This window comes from Typopeltis vanoorti, chromosome 25 (genome assembly GCF_054136105.1).
Source record: "Typopeltis vanoorti isolate ZY-2024b chromosome 25, IOZ_Tvanoo_1.0, whole genome shotgun sequence".
Taxonomy (NCBI): Eukaryota; Metazoa; Arthropoda; class Arachnida; order Uropygi; family Thelyphonidae; genus Typopeltis; species Typopeltis vanoorti.
In genome coordinates this window covers 71,034,116-71,054,845 of record NC_143573.1, presented here as the reverse complement: position 1 = coordinate 71,054,845, position 20,730 = coordinate 71,034,116, and the positions used below count along the sequence as shown (strand labels likewise).

The window sequence follows — 20,730 nt, the reverse complement described above, 5'->3', positions numbered from 1 at the left end:
TATTTCACTCATTCACCACTCTCCAAGTAAAAACCTAGCTCTAACACCCTTGCTAACCACACTCTTGCCCAGCTTCCATGTATGGTCCCTTGAAGACCATGCATTGGATACCCACCACAGAACCCACAAGCAAAAGGCTATCTTAATACACTGAAGTAAATAAGGCCAAAATATTCTTTCTTGAATCTGCCTCTACCTTAAACTATCTCAACCTGAATAATTTGGATGCATAAAACTTTCTTACAACTGAGAAATTCTCATCATCAGAACCTTCAGCCCAACCCAAGAACATCTGATCATATGTGCATTAATCAGCTTATTTTCAGGACCCATTCTCCATGTTCTCTTAATTCCATCTCACTTATGTAATGTCAGTATATGTTTCTTAACCTATGAATAGTCTGCTGAGAATACCAGTTTGAAATGACAAAATATTGGAAAAAACTATTACATTTCAGAATAGAACATGAAGCCATCCCTGAAAACTGTATAAGGAGGATGTGAACAAAAGAGTGAAGAAAAAAGTTCTTTGCATAGAAAGTGACTGGTGAATGAAATGCACTGCCTGAGAGTGTGGTGAATGCTGAGTGAATTACTACTTAAGCCATGGTTTGATGACCATGCTTTGTGTGTAATAGTGTTTTACACACATGCTTTGTGTGTAATAGTGTGTACCTCCCACGATGAGTCTTTGACTCCATGGAGGTCCAGAAATTAATAATAATAATAATAATTTCAATATAATTATTCCAGTTTTGTGAGCACATGTTTATTAAAGAAAACTGTTTTTAAAACTAAACAAGTACTAAAAACAATACCCGACAAGTTTCATTACATAACATCTTCAGGGGTAAAGAAAACTAAAAGTTTAAAGCACAAACTATTAGAAATTAGGAAAATTAGTTCATTTGTTGATATTGTGAACATCAAAACAGTTCATTAAAAAACCAAATAACAGATCTATACAACCGTTAATGCGTGTTAGCTGGAGACAATGCTATTTGTTGTCACGTTCCGTAGTTCATGCTCACTCTGTCTGAGGTCTGAAATTGGTAAATGTTTAATAAACGATGACCAAACTTGATTTAAAATCTTATTTTGTAAGTTCTAATGCCCGATCTCCCCCGTCTGGCCCACATAGCAGATTCCACAGGAACAGTGAATATTATAAACTCCTGGTTTTTTCATTGGGTGATGTGGAGGTTTCAGGGGATGAAGAAATCTTGATATTTTTTCAAGTGGCAGGAAAGTCACTTTTATGTTATATTTGAAGAGAAGTTTTGCTAATTTATCTGTTACATTCTTGATATAAGGAAGGGTGACCGTGTTCTTTAAATTTTGTTTATTTAAGTTTCTTGCAGGTGCTGCATTGAGAAATCTCTTAATTAATTTAGTATTGAAACCATTCAGTTGTAGGGTTTCTGTTAAGTATTGTATTTCTTCTTTCTGTTTTTCTTCTGTACTGGAGATGTTGTATGCTATGCTTTATCCTTTAAGGTTTTTTATTAGGCCTATTTTTGACTTGGGGTGGTGATTTGAAGTAGCATGCAGAAATCTTCCTGTGTTTGTTGGTTTTCTATAGATGGAGAACGATAATCTGTTTTCTTCTTTCATTTATTTCTATAAGGATATCTAGGAAAGGAAGTTTTCTATTTTCTTCTAGTTCCAGAATGAATTTTATGTTAGCATGTAAGTTATTAAGATAGTCTTGAAATGTAGTCGGTTCTAGTGCTGTTCCTGGCCAAATGATGAAGATATTATGACTATGTTTTTTGTCTGATTTGAATTTATTAAGGGCTGCATTCAGTTTTTTGTAGTTTTTTTTGGTGGTAATTTGCACTTTAATAGTAATGTTGCACTTTGAAAATAAGAAATTCCTGGTACATTTCTTATTCCTTTTTCAATTTGGGCTATGATATCAATTTTTGGGACTTGTGGTGGCATTACAGCAAAATTAAAACCTTTCATAAGATTTGTTTCATCCCTCATTAGAACTCTTGAGGAGAGGTTAATTACTACATTGGCGTGATCTAGATGTTTCCTTTGTTTTTCTTTTTTTTTTTAGAAGAGAATTGAATTTTTTTAATTAGGTTGCGTTTTTTCTTTTTGGACATCATTGTAGCTTTATTGTATGTGACAATAAAGTTGTTGTATGAGCGAACATCAAAAGGACGTACAAAATAAGAGAGAACATAAATTGGAATTGGCCTGAATAATAATAATAATAATAATAATAATAATAATTTCACACAACCTTTACCGGTCATGATGTACTCTAAGATATAACAAACACGTCTATATAGATAAGAATTGTTTCACAAGAAAATTCAAAGAGGCAGCAAATATGATTAAAATTCCTACGCAATGCTACAAAAACCAAGGATTGATTTTAAATCAAGTTTGGTCATCGTTTATTAAAAAATTTTCAATTTCAGACCTCAGACAGGGTGAGCATGAATCACAGAACACAATAACAAATAGCATTGTCCAGCTAACACACATTAACAGTTGTATAGATCTGTTATTCAGTTTTTTAACGAACTGTTTTGATGTTCACAATACCAACAAATGAACTAATTTTTGTAATTTCTAGTTTGTGCTTTAAACTTTTAGTTTTCTTTACCCCTGAAGATGTTAGTCTAACGACTAATGAAACTTGTCAGGTATTGCTTTTAGTACTTGTTTAGTTTTAGAAAGTTTTCTTTAATAAACATGTAGTCACAAAACTGGAAAAATTATATTGAACTTCTTAACCAAAGAAGTTCAATATAATTAATCCGCAGGAATAATAATAATAATAATTATTATTATTACATTACAGTTAGGCACTGTGTAAGCATGTGAGTACATGCACGTTATTACTGCAGCTGCATTTTTAAGTTTCAAAGTAGTTTTTACTCGTGGTTTTAATCCGAAAGTGTTGCAAGGTCACTTGTCACAGTGAATAAAGTAACATACAATTCATCAAACTGGCTAAGTAGAATCCAAATTTTGTGTGCCAAGAGTTGTAGACAGAGTGAACTGTGGTCACCAACAAGAGAAGAATAAAGGATGTTACTATCTTTAACAGTCGTGCTGCAGTTGCTCCAGTGAAGTAAAGTGAGTCATGAAGTGTAACAAATACATGAAGGGTCTATCATCTGAAAATCATATAACGTGTAGAAAATGCCTTAGGAATATCTATTTTGCACATGCCTGCCTTTTAGAAACTACCTGGTAATGGAAATCAAATGCAATATGCAAGGAATGGAAGTGCCTTTACTGCAGGAGAACAAAGAAACACAGCTGCCCACAGCAGGCTATAAATGAACAATGCAGCTCATTTTACCAGAGGCAGAATCATATGAGGAGTTGAACAGAAAAAAAAATACAGGTGAGTTTTTTACTTTAAATTCTTTAAATTTACTACTTGAAAATGAATTAAAAACTAACAGAGCAAGCCTAATAACTCTTGTCCAAGAACTCTTCAACAAGTAGAATGAATAAATCACAAAAAAAACTTAATGAGTACGAGCACTTTATCAGATATAATAATTTTGCAGTGAAAGAAGTCCTACAAACTGCAACAGATATCAAAAATAGTGTTAATGTACTAAGTGACAGACAACATAATCTGACAATAGAGACATCCAAACTCAATCAAGAACTTAATTCCCTAAAACAACAATATGAACTTTTAAATCAGCAACAGTATAAAAATCTTGTCATAAACGGTCTCCCTAAAACAGCACCAACAGAAAATCTAAGAGATGTACACTACTTGGAACATTCAGACCATAAATCAGATCCCCTAGAAAAGCAAAAGCCACAACCTGCTTCTGTTGTAGTTTGTCTTACAAGCAAGTCCAGTTGCTGGCCTGGTTGGCCGAGTGGTTAGCGTACCTGTTCTCCAACCAACAAGTTGCGGGTCCAGATGCTTGTGATTTTTTTTTAGGTGGGAGATGAATTTCATCACCTGGTGTGAGACCACTGCCCTGCTTAGTGGAGGCCTGAAGTGGCCTGAAAAAGTTCCATCTTAAGTCTCCAGAGAAGGGTTTTCAGACTATGTAAAAATAAATAAAAAATTCCAAAGTATAAAATTGATAAAAATGACAAAAAAAAAAAAAAAATCCTTAGCCTATCCATGATACAAATTGTTCTATAGATTTATAATAACATTTCATGAGTGGGAACCACACATTAAAAAAAAAAAAAAGTCCACAAGAGACAATCTCATCTACTGAAAAAAAAAACACTTATGAAGGATTTGAATGCATTGCAAGACAGTACACTAATCTTCCTATCAGAGCATTTAACACTACAGAATCTGCTGTACCAGGCAAGAAAAACAAAAATAGAAAAAAATTACCAATTCTTGTGAATCAGGGATACAAAGATATTTTTGAGAAAGTCTCAAACCTCAAAGTCTAGACAAATCAAAAGCTCAGAAAACATAGATAAACTGCCACAGTAAAAACAAAAAGACTCCTAATCACATACAAGAAAAATTAATGTGAACCATCAAATAGATTTAATAATACCAGAATATAGCAAAAGTTATACCTTTGATTCGCTCAATGCATGGAAGTAATACACATATCAAACAAGTGGACTCTCTATTCTGCATATAAACATCAAAAGCATTTGAAAACATTGGCTAATTTTACAGGCTTATCTGAAGAATTATAGTGGTGTTATTGATACACTGGTCTTAATGCAAGTATCTATTACTAATGGTGAAGCAATTGCCTACCAAATTCCAGACTTTCAATGACACAGATACTGAGTACAAAAAAAAAGTGTTGGTGGAATACTAATATTTACCAAATGGAAATTAACAGCAAATAAAACTGTCCATAAGAGTGCGCATGCTGAAAACATTTATATCAAAATAATTAATGCTACCATTCAATAGCACCACCTAATGCTAAATGCTATTTATAGGCCACCAAACTTAAACAAGATAAAATTCTTGAAGAAACTAAGCTGTTGGCTTTCATGCCAAGAATTATGCTTAACTGAATACCTAATGATAATTAGTGATATAATGTCATACACTAGAAAAGAAACAGTCAGAAACAGTATCACAACTTCTTGCATAGATCATATAAACATTTTAGTACCACCAAATAGCTATACGGCAGTCATAAAATGCAACATAGCAGACCATTATTTCACAGCCCCAAACCTTCACACTAAGACAAAATCCTTGGAATGCTCCACATTTGACAAGCAACACAAAAACATAATAGATGAAGAAATAAAACACTGGACAACAAAATTTTACAAGTCATGCTGCCCCCACCCCAGATTAATTTAGTCACTTCTTATAGATTTAAAGGTACTGAACATGAATATGACAATGAAAATACAAAATTGACTACGGTTTGTGAGAGATCCACAATAGTTTCTTATATAATAGAGTAATATGTACTTATCACATATACTGATAAATACATCGCTTTGCCTGTTGCTTGTATAGATGCTCAGATCTCTAGCGAGTGCCCAACAATAGTCAGCCAACATGGAAGTGGACCATTTTCTCTGGTATGGTTTCTCCAGCATTGCAATTTCCTGATGGAAAATTCACCATGCTCATCCATACCATGCTGCAGTTGTCAGGGAAGAAATCCAAGTGGGAATGGAGCAAGTGTATTTTTAAGGACATGTTGCAGCCAAGTTTGTGATACAACGTCCTCAACCAGTTCCTTAAAGTTTTCTGCCGTGACATTTCTGAGGAAGTTAGTTGACACCAGATGAAATATGTCTGAAGCTTTTTTCTCATCACCCTGTAGCAAGTTGTAGAACATATCGTTAATGAAGCGCTCTCAGATCTGAGGACCCACAAAAACTTCCTCTTTAATTTTCACTTCACTGAGTCAAGGAAATTTCTCAGCCAGGTACTTGAAAGCTGATCCAGTACAGTCCATGGCTTTTACAAAGTTTTTTACCAGATCGAGTGTGATGTGTAGGGGCGGTAGCAGAATTTTGTACGTTTCTGCAGTGCTGGGTGTTGCACATTCCTCTCTCTGACCTTCAGAGATTTCCTCGCAGGCTAGTCTCTCTTCACATAGTGCAAATTCCTTGCTCATAGTGCGAAGTCACTCAGACATTTTCCTTGAGAAGATTCCATTGTGGAAGTCTTGATTCCATGAGTTACATGGAATCAAGACTTTGGCCTCGGACAGCTCGAATCATGAACAAGATCATTCAATTTTCTTCTTCTTCTTCTTGTATGAGAACGTGTGGAGCAGACGATGCATTGTATCCAACATGTGGATCATCATTAGACGCCGAAGACTCGGGAGAACCCGACATCAGTTCACCTCCGTCCTCATCTCTGAATCAATAGAAAATTATATCAGAGGTTTGGGAACAGGAAGTCCTTTGCCATGCAGAACTGGTCAGAGAGCAGATGGTGTATTCAGGTACACTATTCTCCACTTCTTTTTCCTCATGATGCCTCCCGAAACAAGTGGTGCCATGCAGAAGTAGCAGTTATTTGCATGATTACTTGGCTCCCTCCAAACCATAGGAACAGCAAATGGCATACTGCCTTTCAGCCACTTTGGAGTGGCTGAAAGGCAATAAACTTTTCTAGCACACGTACCACAACATATGTGTGGGGCCAAGGTAGGCTTGCCATACATGGGACTGTCCCGTATTTTACATCGAATTTTGCTGTCCTGTATCGTACTTGTAGGAACAGCCTAATGTCCAGTATTTTAATGAAAGGATAAAATTATAAATATTATGTTAAGCAATTATAATTTTCAATATTCTTTTCAAATAATCCAACTTAAATTGATTTGTAAGCCATAAAAACTGACAATTCGAGGAAATTAATTGTGTTTACAGTTTATGGTGGTGACAGTCCCTTCATTGGTCACTTTTTATTTAGTATAAGCATTTTATTTATAATTCTGTACAGATATATTGAATTTGTTTATTTAGAAACAGTTCTTATTTGGACATTGTGGGGTGCGGTATAGGTACAGTAAGTGGATGTTATTTCAATAATTATTAAAAAAATAATATCTCGCCTTTTTCGAATGTGTGATATTTGGTTAATACATAAAATATATAATTAAAGATAAATTAATTTTCTTTATTAATTTATTAAATTAATAATTAATTTTCTTTATTATACAAAGGTAAATTAAATTTTGTTTCTTTCTTTAAGTGCTTAAAATGCCAAAACGAAAATGCGTTTTTAACGATGATTATTCGAAAGAATGGAATTTTATTCCAAAAGGAAAACATAACGATGAAGTTGAATGCAAAATCTGTAGATAAATATTTAATATTGCACATGGGAGTCGATAGGATATTACACAACACATTAACACTCAGAAACACAAACTGAGCATTTTGTGTTCCAGTTCCAAAAGTGTGTTCCAGTTCCAGTCGCAGATTGCGCGATTTTGTCATTTATAATAATATGAGAATAATGAATTCAATGTTTAAACACAAGGAAATACATAAATATACTTGGTCAGCCAGAGGATACAAATCAGTAATCGACTACGTTATCACAAATTTTAAATTAGCGGAGTTAATTTTAGACGTAAGAGCATATCAAGGCTTTGAATTAAACTCTGATCATTATATGGTATCAGCAAAAATTCGTTTTAAACCAAAGTGGCTAAAAACACATAGAATTGAAAATTCTTACCAGCCAAGCTACAAAATTTCTTCATTACAGGATCCTCAAGTTAGACTACAATATCAAAAATGCACAAACTTAAAAACAGAAACCACACATGAATCAAGTGACATAGAAGATGAATGGGAAAATTTGAAACAAATTCTCACAAAAGCAGCAACAGAAACCTTAGGAATAAAGCACAAATGGATTAGAAAAAGAGGACTACGAGACTGGAACAAAGAAATAGAAAATATAATAAAAACCAAAAAGGACAGTTACCAGAAATGGCTAAATTCCAAAACAATAGAAGCAGAAATAGAGTATAAAAGAAATAGTGCAATTGCAAAATGAGAAGTAAGGAAAAAACATAGAGAAAGATGGAACAATTTCGTAACAGAACTAGAAAAGGATTTATTTAAGCCACAACCCAAAACCTATAAAGTAATAAAATACATGAATAAAGAAATAAAAGAAAAGATAAAAATACAAACAATAGATTTAGAAAAATGGGTGACCTATTTCCAAAATCTCTGGACAGATGAGAACAATGAATTAAAATTTTATAAGACAAAGAATGACCTAATAGAAAATATCACAATGCTAGAACTGAAAAATATAATAAAGAAGATGAAAAATAGGAAAACGCCAGGAGAAGACAATATAAATATAGAACTCTACAAAAATGCAAGTGAAAAATTTAATGAAAGACTTTTGAAATTTTTTAATATGGTTTGGATGTCCGGAAAAACCCCTAACTCTTGGAAAAAAGCACTGGTCATCCCAATCTATAAAAAAGGAAATAAAGACAATTGCAATAATTGTAGGAGAATTAGCCTGCTGAATACAGGATATAAAATATATGCAGGAATATTAAAAGAGAAACTAAGCAGCATTGTAGAAAACAAATTACTAGAAGAACAAAATGGCTTCCGAAAAGGCCGATCCTGCATAGATCCAATTTTTACTTTAAAATTATTAATAGAAAAGAGAAGAGAATTTCAAAAAGAAACACATGTGGCGTTTATTGATTATGAAAAAGCTTTTGACAAAATTAGTCGACAAAAATTGTTTAAAATATTAACCAATTTAAACATACCAAACCAACTTTTACAATCTATTCAAGAAATATATACAGGAAATAAAATAGCAGTTAAATTAGAACACACCTCAGAATGGAAAGATATATCAAGAGAAGAGGAGTACGACAAGGATGTACCCTCTCACCTCTGCTTTTCAATATATATATAAATGAAATATTAACAATCTGGAAACAGCATAACCCATTTGGTATACAAATGACCCCGCAAATGAAGATAGATACACTACTATTTGCAGATGATCAAATAGTATTAGCTACATCAGAAGATGACTTACAAAGATCATTAAAATCATTAAATGATATCTCAAAGCAATATAATATGACAATATCCAAAGAAAAAAACAAAAATAATGGCATTCAAAGGAGAAAACCCAATAAGAAGTAAAATAGTGATAGATAATAAAATACTAGAACAAGTAAACACTTTCAGATACTTGGGATGTGATCTATTGTTAAATTGTGAATGAAACTATGTTCTGTAATTTATTTTTTTTCATTCACATTTAACATTGCTTATTATGTATTAATCATAATTTGTATAAAGATTATTTATTATTCCTTAATTAAGGATTACTATTTAAATATTTATTCTAAACTTAACCTACTATTAATTTATTAAATAATAATATGTGTAGAAATTTATGATAACTAAATATATATGTAAAGTAACGAAAAGTGTATTATAAATAATTGTATACGTAATGAAAGAGCGCTGATTAAGTAGCTCAAATATTCTGTTTATTCTTATTTGTGAAAATTTAACGTTATGTAATCACTTATGTAAGAGTAGAGCGTTGTGTTACATTAGCGAAATGTTTACGTTCATGCGTTGTCATGGAGACGCATGAAACAAACAAGCACGAGTAGAATACAGCGTGACCTTCGGACTGAAAGGGTTGAAAAAGAAATAAGAGAAGATTATTAATTAGAGAAAAGAGAGGAAGTTTTTGCGGAGCAGAAAGGAAGGTAGGATACAAGCAAAAGAAGTGGAAGAAAATTATAAGTTCTCTAGGGCAGAAATTCATGAGAATAGTGTTTAGAAGTGAGCCAAAACATAGTGAATCATATACTTAGCTGCAAGTGAAATCAGCTGTGGTTATAGAGGAAAATTGATGTCGTAATCGGATAAATAAAGAACTGGACATTCAATGAAAAATTCTGATTAGTTCCAGTTAGTCTAGGATTACGTCTTAATTCTGTGTTGCCCTGAGAAGAATATAATGAATTTATCTAGTTTCAGAAAAGTAAACAAGGAAAGATATCAGTGCCTTATTGATGTGTTTTTGTTTAGAGTAGTGAAGCGCAATTAACAGTAGTTCAGCTAAAATCGTTGAAGAATTTTATTTAATGTGTTCCGCTAGCTCAAATAAGTTAATTTATAAGTGTGCTCGCAATAGATTGATGTATTGAAGATTGTATCTGGTAAGAGTAGTCATACATGTTTGTTTATTCTAACATTAACTATTATCTTCGAAGTTCAAGGTCCGAAATAAGATTGTTTGGAATATTGTCTACCTTGATTAGTGCCTGCTGTGAATTTAAACATTAAGTACAACTGATAGATGTGTGCAGACTGATCAAATGAGAAGTTTTGTTGTATTAACTTGAGTTAAGAAAACTTGTAATTTTGAAGCTGTTAATTGTATGTTAAAGTTTAAAACATTGAATTGGAATGAGTGACTTAGCAAGATGTATTAAGTTATTTGTATTGTTTCATTTAAAAGTAGAATTCTTGTATTTGTTATATATCATATATTAAATGTTTTATTTTGTTAATCTAATTATTGTGTTTGCCTGAATTCCTTTTTATTGCACCGTTCATAAATATTCGAATCTTGCAGGAACCCCAAGTGGAATAGTAAATAATTCGGCCTAAACTAATGAGAAGACTGCTAACTTAATTAAGAATTGATCCTACTATATTATATAGACTAATCTAAAAATAGGGTGGCGCAGTATAATTATAAATTTCTCTATTTTTTGGATCGGTGATCAATTTTCGATTAAGTGTTATATTGATAAGAGTGACTTGAACCAAGATGGCGGATTTAGAACATAATATGAAAATAGAACGTCACGACACTATCATACGAAGAAGAAAAAGACATAGACACTAAAATATCAAACTTTGTCAAAGTAAATGGCATAATAAACAGTATATTTAAGCCATCCCTGGTACAAAAACACACTAGAATCAGACTATATAATGTCTTGTCAAAACCAACTCTACTATACGGAAGCGAAACATGGACCATGAAAAGGAAAGATGAAAAACGAATTCAAACAGCAGAAATGAAGTTCCTCAGAAAAACAGCTGGATATACCAAGTGGGACCACAAAACAAATGAAGAAATCTTACAATCCCTAAAAATCAAACCAATTAATTACTACATAAGACAGTATAAACAAAAATGGCTAGAACATTTAAATCGAATGGACAACAACAGACTACCAAAAATATTATACAGATACAAAATAAGTGGAAAAAGAAGAATCGGAAGACCAAGAAAGAGATGGCATGAGACCGGAACAGGCCACATGGCCTATATTCCATGTTAGGAAGAAGAAGAAGAAGAAGAAGAAGAGTTCCAAAAGTATTGATACTTATTTTGTAAAACCAAATACCAGATTTATTTTTTATTTTGTAAAACCAATCCACCGAAATTGTTCCATTATTTGGAAAACGAAATACAGGACATGGGTGACCCATGATCTGTATTTGGTTTTCCAAAATCTGGCAACCCTAGGCCCAGGCTTTTCTCCTGGTCCCCGATCTCTTACATCCGAAATAAAGCTGATATGCCTTTCTCACTAACTGAGTGATGGCCTTTTTCTGGCTTGCAAATATAACAAAAGTTATTTGCATTACTGACATAAGTACGAGGCATCACTACTGCTGGAATTACACTGCAGGGATCACTTGTGTAGTACTTATGATGCAGGAGTAAATGGGAGTGTAGCCCAGGAAGTTGCACAAACACTTCCTCATCCTATGAGACTTCACTTTATACTAATGATTGTTGCATTATCTTACAACAGCAATGTCATGACTCAACTGCATTGTATCAGCCACTGATGCAATAGCTCCTGAGAGTGTTGTGCATGATTGGCTGATGCAATATGTTGCAATCTGGAGATTGAAATACAGCATTGCCAAATGATACCTGTGTACGCAATGTGGACTGAGTCTCCTAAACAAGAGCCAATCAACAGATTTTATTTTCATTTTCGTGTTCAGCATGTCGAAGTTAGTAAAGAATTGCTATTTTCATTTCAGAGCCAAATTGTATATTGTCTAATGTCATCAACCAAGAAATAAGAAAAATTGACTGGAAACACATGCCATCGCCAGATTCAGAAGACATTTTATAAAACATTAAACTCACTCTGGAGGTAATGTATAAGAAAGCTTCAAAGAAAATCAGAATTCACATATAAAAAAAAAAATCCTTGGATAATACATAAAAATGTTATACATAGAAAGAATACTCTATGGACACAATTAAAATGATATCCAAATATCATAGCTTTAAAAGCCAAACTGTAATTAAATCACCTTACAACACAGATAAGAAGGGCAAAAGGAAACTACTACAATGACAAATTAACCTTTGCACAAAATGATGTGAAACAAACCTAGCATCTGATTAACAAGGTGCTAGACTGCTCCCAACACCACTATCTTTAAAACTATAAAGCACATACTCATGAAAGATGCCAAAACTTTCTAACAATTAGCAAATGATTTTAACCAATACTTTGTGGACTCCATCCAAGAATTATTATTATTATTATTATTATTATTATTATTCAGGCCTCCATGGAGTCAAAAGATTCATCGTGGGAGGTCCCTCCTAGGAAACACAAAGTCTATCATAAAACTCCTTAAACTCATTGACTGTTTCGCCCTTACAACTCTATCAGGCAATGCATTCCATGGTTCAATCACCCTTCATGCAAAGAAACCACTCCTCACCCTCTTGCTCACAGCATTATAGAGAAAGATCTCTCCATTCACATAATGCGATCCCTACTTGGACCACAAGCAAAACAGACTTTGGGATTCACAACCATAAAAGTATCAGAACTAATCTCTATAATCCATTAGACTAAACCAAAGGCCCAAGATTCAATTACATCAGACAAAGATATAAGCAACAAACAGCTATCCTAGGCACAATCTTACTATAAGTAATAGATAAAATCTTTAAAACTAGACAAATACCCAGCATGTTAAAGATTGCTAGAATCACACCTATATACAAACATGGAAAAAGAAATTCAATTAATAATTACAAACCTATAGCTATGATACCAATTATCAAATTATGGAGTGGATCGTGCTTAGCAAATATGCAACATATTCAAAAACCTTTCATATTTCATATCAACTTCCATGTGGTTTTGACTTGGAAGATGAATAGACATGCAGGAATATCAAAGAAAAGGAAACATATGTGGAATTATAAGGTGGGTGATTATAATAGTCTTAGATATCAACTTGGGGCAGTTCAATGGAGGGCGGAATTGGAAGGCCAGGATATCATTAGTGCTTGGGAAATTGTGAAGGAATATTTGTTAGCAGCAATAGTAAGCTGTATTCCACAAGTGAAGAAGAGACACAATTTGGTGTAAAGTGGATGACAAACAATATCAAACAGAAACTGCAGGTGAATATGGAAGATATATACGGAGAGGGATGGAGAGCAGATGAATGAAGAATATAAGACTCAAGCCAGGAAGAGTGATTAGTATGATGAGGAAGGCAAAACTGAAATATGAGAAGAGATTGGCACTAAGATCCAAAGAAAATCCTAGGGAATTTTTTGGCTATGTGGCTAGTAGGAAGAGAAATGATTGTGGAAGAATGACATTGTGGGATAAAAATGGGAATAGAGTGACTGATGCAGAGGACATAGTGAAGTTGTTCAATGAGCACTTCATTGGAGTATTTCCTCCTGGAGAAGGTTTTAATACTAGACGGGGTAGGACAGGTTCAAGGTTTAGTGGTGCAAGACGAGAGTGTGTTCCAAATACTGAGTACTCTGGATGTCAATAAAGCAGTGGGACTGGATGGTATTTCACCACGGGTTTTGAGAGAATGTGCTAATGAACTGAAAGCTCCTTTAACCAGGCTTTTCAATGAAAGTCTGGCTATGGGAAAGGTTCCCAAGGAATAGAAGGAAGGTAAGATAGTGCCATTGCATAAGGGTGGTAGCAGACGGGAAGTGTATAATTATAGCCAGTTTGTGTGTCATCAGTAGTTGTTAAGGTCTTGGAGAAATTGGTGAGAGACTATATACAGCATTGGGCAGATGAGGGTCATGTTATCTGTAAGAATCAACATGGATTTGTTAAGGGGCACTCTTGCTTAAGTAATATGATTGCCTTTTATAATAAAGTGACAAGAGCAGTTGGGGCCTGTATTGTTTAACTTTTATATCAATGACATTGTCAATAGATTGCAATTCAATTGTTTGCAGATGATGTGAAGCTGGGAATGGTTATTAGTAATAGTACAGATGTGGCAGCCCTGCAAGAGTATTTGAATAAACTAGCCAGATAGGAAAATGAATGGGGATGTCAGTTTAATGCAGCAAAATGTATAAAGTTTTGAAGTTTGGGATACATTGATGCAGTGGCGTAGTTACAGCTTTTGCTGCCCCAGATGGTCCCTGAGTTTGCCACCCCTCTCAATGCACACCAAAAATACTACAAAAAATCAAAACGATGTATAGGAAATAAATGAAAACAATATATTTATTTTTGAAGTCAAATTTTAATTTCAATATTCTAAAATGTTATTTTCTTGCTCTTCTGGTATGATGACATTGGCAAAGTCTATTCCATAGTAATGTAAGCAATTTTTAATCAATTTTATTTAGAAAACCTCCTCTCACAACTAGCAACACTTACAGCAATTGTGAGGAAAATTTGCAGTGGTATTACAATATTTGGAACTGAGCTCTTGAGAATGTATTTTAGAATTAACTGCAAAAGTTCAAAATGCCACCCGGGGCAGACTACCGTCGCTGCACCCCCCCCCCCCCTAGCTACGCCACTGTATTGATGGGAGGCTGCATACTCAACTGGAGGAGCTGTGCTGGAGGAAGTAGGGGAGACAAGAGATCTGGGGGTAATGACTGATAGAAAACTGAAATTCAGGGAACATATTGCAAAGGTGGTGAAGGTAACCACCTTTGCAATATGTTCCCTGAATTCTATTGTTCTTCTCATTATTCCAGCAATCACTCTAGGATTGCTGGAATAATGAGAAGGATGCTGACCTGCAGAGATAAAACAGTCCCCAGGATTTGAAGGGGATAAGTTAACTGTGGAAAGGGTGCAGAAGCAGATAACAAAAATGGTTTCAGGACTGTACAATGTTAATTATGAAGATCAGCTGAGGGAATGTGGACTGCAGAGTTTGGTGAATACAACTGTTGAGAGGTGGTTACAGGGTTGACACTGGGGAGTTCTTTTGCTTGGTTGAACAATGGGAAGAAGTGAGGACAAGGGGCCATCCCTGGAAGTTACAAAAGGAAACTGTGAGCAAGAGGGTGAGGAGTGGTTTCTTTGCATGGAGGGTGGTTGAACCATGGAATGCATTGCCTGATAGAGTGGTGAGAGCAAGAACGGTCAATGAGTTCAAGGAGTGGTATGATAGACTTTATGTTTCCTAGGAAGGACCTCCCACAATGAGTCTCTTGACTCCATTGAGGCTGAATAATAATAATAATAAAAATAATAATAATAATAAAAACAGTATGCAATTCACAAAACACAATGGCATCACACCAGCAATATTGTACTTAAACAAAAAAAAAAAACAAACACAAGGTCTACTTACAAACTAAATAACTTAGTGAATCATGCACCAGCATAAAACAAAAACTACAATGAGTTAACCTAATATCATTAATTAAATGTGAAAAAATTAATTATCTTTCAGCAGTAGTAATAACAACACAATACATATTATGCACCACCTTGTGGCCTAATCAATTAAATTGCAATTAAATTGATTAAATATTAAGGTGCACATCATTCTATTCAAGAATATATTTGAATATCTAGTATCCAATCATTTTGATTCTTGATTAGCAAGTTATTACTTGCTAATCAAGAAGGCTTGATTAGCAAGTAATAACTACTACCAGTTTTAACATAAAAAAAATCACTGACTAATTGAAAATAATAATCTCATTCCTAGAATACTTCAGAAAAAATCTAAACTCAAACTTAGTTTGAGTTTAGATTTTTCAAAATAGGTGAAATTAATAAAATATTATCAGAATATGTATGTTTTATGAATAAAAATAGATTTACAAACATGTAATTTAGTGTTAAAAAATCTAATAATGAATTTCATATTTAATTAGTGATGAAATTTAACTGACAATGTGGCCTATAAATCTCCTTTTTTTTCTAGTCTGAAACTATTAGAGATTACCTAAACTAGTAATAGCAGCCAATGGTGAACCCAATATGATAATTAAGTGAGTTTATAATTTAACTGCCATTTAACTGCTTTCACATATTCATTATGCATTTATTGAAGAAACTGCCTAAGTCATTGAATTAGGAGATGGTCATCCTCATCAATGTCTGACCTCGAATAGATTAGAATTTATTACTTTTCACATCAGGGATGGAGAGCAGCAAAGTTATGCTTACAAAACAAGTTCTATATCTAAGAAAAACTACGAGATTCCATTGTAATCTGCAAGTAATTTTTTGAGCATGATTTCAAAATCAAACATTTTGCAAAAAATTTGGTGTTTGGTGAGAAACTCCAATATTCCAGAAGTTTCATGATGATTTAAATAGGCTGTCAGTATAGGCAAAAGATAATGGGTATCAGTTTAATGTAGACAAATGAAAAGTTATGCATTTTGAGTTAATTGATTACAAGCTGTGTACCACAAAGATGGAGCTATACCCCAAGAAATAGATGAAGCTTGGGATTTGGAGATGGTAGTAGGGGGGGGGGGGGGAGAGAGAGAGAGAGAGAGAGCAGAAGTTTAGAGGGCACATCGCTAAGGTTACCTAGGTAGCTCAGGATTATTTGACTATTGAAAAACACTAACAAGCAAATATAAGGAAGTTTCATTTCTCCTCATAAGACCCTGATAGGAGCACATCTGGATTACTCTGTTGAATCCGGTCTGGTTACCTGGATTTCTTGAAGATGAGAAAGTGGTGGAGCAGATCCAGAGAAAAGTGTGCAAGATGGTGATTGGCCTATGAAATATTTCCTATGAGGATAGACTGAGTGTTTGCGGATTGCAAAAGTTGTCAAAATAAGCTTAAAAGAGAGGACGTAATAGAGACATTTAAGTTGCTTAACGTGTTTTATAGGACTGATGTAAATGTTTCAACAATGAGCTAGAGGAGACAGAATAACAGGTCATCCCTGGGAATTGAGAAAGAGAGTGGTTAGGGAGGATGAGAGGACTATATTTTTTCCTTGGACAGTGGTAAATGAATGGAGTGAGTTGCCAGAGTCAGTTATGAGTGCTCTGTCTGTTAATAGGTTCAAGGAGAGGTATCATAGATACTGTGAATAGTTTAGGTCTCCCACAGTCTTCTGACTTCATGACGGCATCTGTATGATAATAATAATAATAATAATTCAAGTCAATCGTAGTTTTATATCATGGTCTGTGACATATTAACAGTTTACACAGTTTACTTTTAAAATACATCCTCTGTCCAAAAAGAAACCGAACTTTTCAAAAATAGAAAAAACTAGTGGCGACACCTGTTGTATCTTTTTTGTTGTTGAAAGCAGCAACCTCCATTAGTGTTGTATCAACTGTTTATGACATTAGAAGCTGAGTTATAGTGCCAAGAGTGACAGTGTGTTTTGACGAACGGTCGGAAAATGAGTTTCAAACAGAGAGCTGCGATTGACTTTTGTGTTAAACTTGGTAAACGTTTTACTGAAATGCATTAAATGCTATGCTTCAAAAAGCATACAGTGATGAATGCTTATCCCGCACTCAAGTTTACGAATGGTTTAAGTGATTTCAAAGTGGTCGTGAGACGCTTGAGGACGGGAAAAGCGGGGCCGTCCAAAAACTGCACTGAGCAAAGTTGACATCCAAAAAGTGCGTGATTTCATCAAAGAAAACCCAAAATCATCCGTGAGATTGATTGAAGATGAATTGGGGATTCCAAAATCAACTGCGCACAGCATTTTGACCGAGAGTTTGGGACTTCATAAATTGAATTCACGATTTGTTCCCCACAATTTGATCGACAACCATAAAATGTGTCGAATTGAACACTGCAAGAACCTCATTAAAACCACTTGTAAGGACTCAAACTTCCTTGAAATGATCGTTACTGGTGACGAAACCTGATGTTTTGAGTATGAGTCTGAAACAAAGTGCCAGAGTGCTGAGTGAAGACCACCAGAAGAGGGGCATCCAAAAAAGAGTCGCTTGGAGAAGTCAAAAGTAAAGCGAATGCTGATTTCTTTCTACGAGATTCCGAAGGCATTATCTACAAAGAATTACTGCCTGGCCAAACGGTCAATGGTAAGTTTTATCTCGAAGTTCTGAAGTGATTGATAGTGAGAATTCATCGCATATGGCATGAATATCGTGATGCAGGTGGCTGGTCACTTTTGCACGATAATGCACCATCTCATTGTTTGAACATTGTGAGACAGTTTTTGAGCAAAAACCAAGTTTGTCTGTTGGATCACTCACCATATTGACCATATTTAGCACCCTGTGGCTTCTTTGTCTTTCCCATAATTCATTTGCCGATGAAAGGAAAGCGATAAGACACCATTGAAAATATTCAAGTGGCAGTAACCACGATCCTCAACAGTATCCAAAAACTGATATAAAAATACTAATTTAACGAATTAACTGACTGTGCTAACGCTGTATCGAAGCTGAAGGAGAGTATATTGATTGAAATAAATGATTGGAATAATTATAATTGGTCGTGTTTTATTTGCTATCAAAAGTTCAGTTTCTTTTTTGGACAGAGGGTGTATAAAATAAAATTTCTACTGTGAATGTTGCAATATGATGTTAAATCATGTTTAAACATCACCCTAATATCCAAATTTTGAAACTAAAATGTAATTACCAACGTAACAAACAAACAAACAAGCAAACAAAAAAGATTATTTAAGTTAAGGGATATTACATCCCATATTGTTTCATAGCCAAATAAGAAACTCAAACAGTTTCATGCCGAATATAGAGACTACATAAAGTTCGGCGAGTCAAAGCGTAAGCAAATACTTGGATAGTGCAACACCAGGGCAACTCATAGTCCACCTGGTAGTGCAACACTAGAGCAACTCATAGTAAGGGTGGAGTAAGCTCCGATCACTGTTCTTAGTATTTACCCATAATGTGAAACCCAGCTCCTAGGAGCTGTATTACTGTTCTACATTATGAGAGAATGTCACTACCCAGACCGGTTTCAACCTTTATTGAGGTCTCATCAGTAGGTAGGTAGCGAACCAAGTTTGTAGCGAACAGAACTTACATACCCTACTATAAGAATTGCCAAGAAGGTGTCCTAATAAATTACTAATTATATGAAGAGCCAAAGGCTTCAATTTGGTGACGTGAAATTATTTAAGTTAAGGGATTTGGCTCTTCGTATAATTAGTAAAAAAAGTTTTTTTGTTTGTTTGTTTTTTAGATTTTCTGCAAATGAAAAATCATTTAAGAGTTTTTAAAAGAAATATCATTATTAATCTGGTGAATACTTAAATACTAGTAATAAATTTAACTCGAATTTACGGATTCAGCAATATTCTTCTCAGTGGCGGCTTCTGGCTTGAAATCATGGGGGTGCTGCAACTTTCGAAATATACATACACACTGTAAGTACAGTGTATACGTGTTTGAATAAAATTTTACATTTTGGTATAATTCAAAACTACTTAACAATAAAATATATTCTTCTTTTTTGGTTTCATGAAAAAATATTGTTTATTATTGATAAAATTATACAGTTTAGTATAATTCAAAAATTTTTTGACGTTTCATGTTTTTCAGTTTTTTCTTTCATTTTATTTATATTTACAAAACCATCCTTCGTCCATTTCGTATCACCTCCAAACAACAAACACGGAAAATAAAATAGTGCACTTTTCACTTCACAACCAGATAGCCAACTTTTCTTTTTAATGCCACTCTGTATTAAAACTTCTAATGTACTTCTTATCATTGCTTATTCCTGGTTGAGATATTTGAAGATCGGGTAAAGGACGGCCTCTTATTTCAATAGAAACTTTCTCAGCAAGAGTCAATTGTGAAATGTCTGTGGATATGTCTTTAATTGCAATGTCTAAATATTTAAAGAGACAGAGTAAGCACGATAAACACTACGAACACTCTACTACTGGTGAAAACTGCATATAAACAACAGTAGAACTGAGCGACGGACAGTGTCGCATTACGTTAATAGCTCGCATCTCACTATGACGTGCATATGCTTGCACGCATAGCAATAAGACACTGTGCTGCTAGCGTCCTTCATCCTCCTAAATGCTACAAGATGGATTTTTATTATTTTTTATACAAAATAAGAGAATTGTATAGGATTGTTAATGATAAATTAAATATTACAAGCAAATATAAATAAATTAATAAATATATTTATAAGGTACAGTGGTGAGGATAAAGAGTTGTACAATAGGTGTCCTCCCGCGATGAGTCTTTGGACTCCTTGGAGGTGTCACAAATAATAATAATAATATCGAGAAAAATTGAGGGTGCTGCAGTTCCGCAGTGCCTATGCATGAGCTGCCCCTGATTCTTCTGCAAGTCACTATCTGAAAGAACTATTCTTAAACTAAAAGAATAACAGATTAGCTGACAACTTTTATGTCTGACAACTGTCATTCTCATCTATTTTTTTAATGTAATTCTTCAAAATCTCTTTAACCAAATACATATTGTAAAATAATGTTGGAAGGTTTATGTTGAAACAACTACTCAAAATACATATTACAGGTAAGGCA

At 34.1% G+C, this 20,730-nt stretch overlaps 1 protein-coding gene across 5 annotated transcripts in view; it reads right to left on the bottom strand.

The window, feature by feature from the left end:
- The window catches only part of LOC150092840 (dynein axonemal intermediate chain 7-like), a 497,248-nt gene that overhangs the window by 441,217 nt on the left and 35,301 nt on the right, over positions 1-20,730 (bottom strand). The gene's annotated exons all lie outside the window — the stretch shown is intronic.